This window comes from Helianthus annuus, chromosome 5 (genome assembly GCF_002127325.2).
Source record: "Helianthus annuus cultivar XRQ/B chromosome 5, HanXRQr2.0-SUNRISE, whole genome shotgun sequence".
In the NCBI taxonomy this organism is placed as follows: Eukaryota; Viridiplantae; Streptophyta; class Magnoliopsida; order Asterales; family Asteraceae; genus Helianthus; species Helianthus annuus.
The window spans coordinates 170,071,396-170,076,670 of record NC_035437.2 but is presented as its reverse complement, the minus strand read 5'-3'; positions in this window follow the sequence as shown (position 1 = coordinate 170,076,670).

Below are 5,275 nucleotides of genomic sequence, written 5' to 3'. Positions count from 1 at the left end.
TTTTATGTGTTCTTATAACGTTTGGGATTTGATTGAATTACCTAAGAGTGTTCATAACTAAATCAAATCCTAATATAAGCGTTAAGACACAAAGAGGCATGATTGGTTGTCAAAGGTTGTACTCAGGAAGAGATAAATTATTAAAGAATCTTTATTACATATCTAACAAAAGATTTCTTTGAGGATCATCACTGTTCTAGTAGCTTATAATAGTTTTAAGCTACATTAGATGAACATTAAAAACAGTTTTCCCTAACAAATGGCTGACACATTTACATGTTCACTAGATAACAACCTAAAGTTTCAAACTGAAGGTTAAAGAACACTTTATTTGTAAGCCAATAATATCCATGTATGGGTTAATGCAAACATCATAATGTGATGAAAAGCTAACGTAATTATTTTCATCAAGAATCAAGTGGATTAATGAACTTACCTCAAAATGAGTGGGAGCAACTAAGATAAACTTGTCTATATAGATGATATTCTCTTGACAAGTATATGTTACATAAGTCAAAGCATTGTTAACACATACTTTGATATAATAGATCTCAGAGATGTCTCTTATGTAATAGATATCATAACGTACTGAGATAGACCTAATGGGACATTAGTTTCGTTCCATAAGTTTAACGTTAAATGGGTCCTTACATATGTAACAAAATACTGCTCTCCTTTAGAGGATAATAGGATAAATGAAATTATTTCCTTATGCTTCATTAATTGGAAGCCTTATGTAAGTTTAAGTCTATACTCGTTTAGATATTACTCACATTGCAACACATTAGATATGTCTAGATTAATGTGTAACATCTAATGGAGTATTACAATATCTTTAAAAGAAACGAGAGACTACAATTTGAAGAAGAAGTGAGAATTAAAACCGGTTGATTACTTTAACTTTGTGATATTCAAAGATTACAAAATGTAATTTCGGGTATATCTTTATGTCAGCAGACAAAACTATCTCATGGAGGAGTCATAATGCACTGATATCAACAACCTAAGTTATAACGACATAATATAGTCATTAAATGTTGTTGGAAATTTATTAGTGGACTCATAAGTTTATTAACTCCATATAATGTTTTGAAGAATTAGTGTGATAAAGTCAGCTACCATGCCTCCTTTAACAGTAACAGTTCAAGAGGTGCTGCATTAAATTTCGATACGCAATTAATTATTCGTTTATGAACGAATTAAGGAAACTAAGTTTTGTATCGAATACATTCATGATATGCTTAAGGATCCTATAACTGAAGGGCTATTACCCATAAGTCTTATTAGGAGAGCTCATAGACGGGTATTAATTAATGGCCATGCGCAATTGCATATCGTACTATGAATGACTAAGTATTAGTTAATTTTCCTCATCAGTTTGATTTTGTATGTCTCTAAGAATATGTCAAGCTAGCATAATGGCATATAGACAAATATAGTTACAAATCAAACAAAGGGCTTATGCGTATTTTGATCATAACGATTAGGTTTTAAATTAAGGCTATAGTATGATTAATGGGGGTCCTGAGTCGCATAATGATTCAACGGCTGTATTTCTCTGCTATAGTACATGTTTAAGGCTAAAATGAGTGTTAACTCCTGATCAGGCTTATCTAACACTCATAGTAAATGATTACTCGGCTAAGTGGGAGAATGTAAGATTAAATATATTTATTTTATATTTAATCTAGTAGCCATTATAATCATTTACATTATATGGATCAAAATATATAACAATCCTATTAAATAATTAGTTGGTAATTGTTGATGGGCCTAATTACCCTTATTAACTAATTAGGGTTTCCTCGTGGGTGCATATATAAGGAGAATAATGTGGAGGTTAAAGGGTTAGACAATTACACAAACCCTAATAACTCATAACATCAATTCGCCTCCATCTCCATAGCCGATTACCCTTTATCGGTTTCTTATCATCACCATCATTAGATTGCACCCTAAGGAGGAACCAGACCAAACTGACAACTATGTCAAACACTATTGCTGCATCTACATCTGGATTCTCTGCTGGCCTGTGCTGATGCAATCAAAGGTATGTTTTCATGTTTTCCATTATGCCTAAAACAGAACTGACCAACACTACATCCGACGTAAACTTTTTTTTTATAGTGAGTTAGGTCAAATATAATACGTTTTCGTTTAAAGAAACCATTTTTACGTGCATATTTTTATGTACGTTTTGGTATAAATTCAAGTTGTTCTACATTTCGACGTAAACTTTCTTGGGAAATGATTCAGGTCAAATATAATATGTTTTCGTGTTTATTTTATGTATGTTTCATAAAGTTTTTTCGAACCAAGTGGAGTCAAATTATGGTTTCTTTTTCTCCCCTTTTCCCGAAAGCTCTAATTAATCCCTTTCGAATACACGTGCATATTTTCCTTCATACCCGTTACGTTTTCTACGTATGAATTGGGTCACATATAATACGTTATGATTGTTCGATATGAATTCCATTTACTTTACGTTTGATCCAATCACAATGCTTATACAGGTTACACTAAGTTCAACTGGATACGTCGAAATGTGTGTTTTCATATGGTTAATGCATCATATAACGTTTGGACTAATCCATTCAATGTTTACGATGTATCCGCGCCGCAACGCGGACGAGTCTTAACCCTAGTTATAACTAATTATGGTTTTTTGGGTACTACAGATACCTCTTTCATAAAATGCAAGTTAGATTGTCATCTTCATAGAAAAATCACTTCTTTTAAGATGTAATTCATTTTTAAGCGATACTTATATAGACTTAACAAATCCTCATATTTTTGTGTTTGATTTTATATATCATCCAAGTTCGCATTGATTTTCATAACTTGTTTTTGATCTTTCATTTATTGAACTACTTCTTTCATCTTGTACTAGTATTGTTTTAGATTTGTTTAAATGTAGAATATTAACTAAGGTATTAGTAATTATATTTATAAGTTGTAATATAGATTGCATGTGTGTGAATGCGTCTTTTTCCACTCGCCCACGTGAGTGTACATAATCTTAATTAGCAGAGCCCGAGCTTGCATATGCTCAAGCTCCACTTATTTAATTTAAAAGAGCTAGAGCTTGAGCTCAACTCGTTTCATTGTTTTCATTTATTAGTTTATATATGTGTGTGTGAAACAAAATACAAATAATACAATTATTTATGCCATAATTATATATAAAATCTAATATATTTATAAAAGTAATAGTCTTGCAGCCTAGTCAAACTCAGTATCAGAAGCTCAGGTTTGTTTAGCAAATGAGCTCTAATTTAGACTCGGGATCGGGCAATAGCTCGGTTCAAGCTTTGGGTGTAATATGTCGATGATTTAGACACTGATATGGAAATTGAGCCTACAAGTGATTTAGTGTGAATGCATGTTCCAATGCCAAAATGTCGGTCTTTTTTGGCAAAATGGGTCATGGATCCTTCAAATTTTGGTGCAAGCTAGGTTATTAGAACTTGTGGCAACGGAAATATCATACTATATGTATACCAAATGAGTATGGAAACATAGGCCCGTAAAATGTAACACAAAAATATTTATAACTTTTTATTGTGACATCTAGAAATTTGATTGTATTTACTGTATTGCACACCATCACCGATTTGATAGGTCGATTTAAAAAAAAATCAAGTTTTGTTGTGGTCGAATGGAGTTGATGATTTACGTAAGTGAAAGCAGGAGATACATCAAGGGGGGAAACGTGGTCACTGCACGTTGGGACCCTACCGAGCGTCCCTTTAGGCCTTTACCACACACCCTATATAGCAGGTTCGTACATGACAGAGCCGGCTATTGGGCCGGCCAAGTCGGGCGATGGCCCAAGGCCCAAAAATCCAAGGGGGCTGACAAGTTTTTAAAAACTGTTATATATTATTTACAATAAAATGCCCCAAAAAACTCTTATTTACCTATATGTTAACTTACCAACTTACCAAATCTCTAAAACCCTAAATTCTTCATTCAAGCCCATATTTCACATCCAATTAAAAAAATAACAAAGACAGGACGCTAAAACTTAAAAATTGATTTGGGATTTCCACTCCTGGCACACATCATAGAACAAGGCACCAGCTATCGGGGATTTTGATCATCATCATCAGTGATAGGTTTCCACTATAGCTAAGTTCTCCAAATTATTATATACATATTAGGTTTCCCACTCCTACAACAACAACAACTATACCCAATAAATTCCACAAATAGCAAAGCAATTTATAGGGTCTGGAGAGGGTGGGATGTAGACAGACATTGCCTCTATCCATAGGGATAGGTTTCCGACTCCTAATTGTTATAAATCTATACTATATAATAAAAGAAACCAATTTTTGGACACTTGTCATCATATTAGGTCATATCTCATGGATAATTATTATTTAGTTTAATTAATCTCTTTTAATTAATTATAGATAACTCTCATATTAAATATTATTTAGTTTAATCTCTTATAGATAATTATTATTTAATTTAATTTTAATTTAATCTCTTCTAGAAAAAAATTCATAATTTTTTATTAACGAAACATATTTTTTTAATAAAGAGTAAATTGTCATTTTAGTCCCTGAGGTTTGGTCCAAATTGCCATTTTAGTCTAAATAGTTTTTTTTTCTCATCTGGATCCTTGACTTTTCCATTTTCTTGCAATTTTGATCACATTAACTAACTCAGGCTAAAAATCTGGTTATAACCAGGGGTATTTTTGGCATAACTATTGTGTAGTGATAACCAGGGGTAGTTTACAACATAATTTATAAACTTCATAATAATTTAATGCCAAAAATACCTCTAATTATAACCTGGTTTTTAGACTAAGTTAGACAATGTGATCAAAATGGCAATTAAAAGGAAAAGTCAGGGACCCAGAGGAAAAAAAAAACTATTTGGACCAAAATGGCAATTTGGACAAAAACTCAAGGACTAAAATGGCAGTTTACTCTTTAATAAATTATCTAACCATAAATTTTAAATTTCGTTTGACGAAAAGGGAACACACTCAAATATATTAACTCATTTATATCAATTTGGTATATAAACGTCTCCATCTTTGGTTTACATTTACAAGAAATATTTATTATATAGTTTAGATTGTTCAACCCGTGTAACACACGGGAAACTAACCTAGTTGTTATATATAATGTATCATCTGCTTTCAGCTTCTTGCTGTTCACTATATTTAAATAAGATGCTGCCGTTAAATATATATATATATATATATATATAATTGTGTGTGTTTAAGCGTGTAGTAGGCGACATAAAATGTATACAC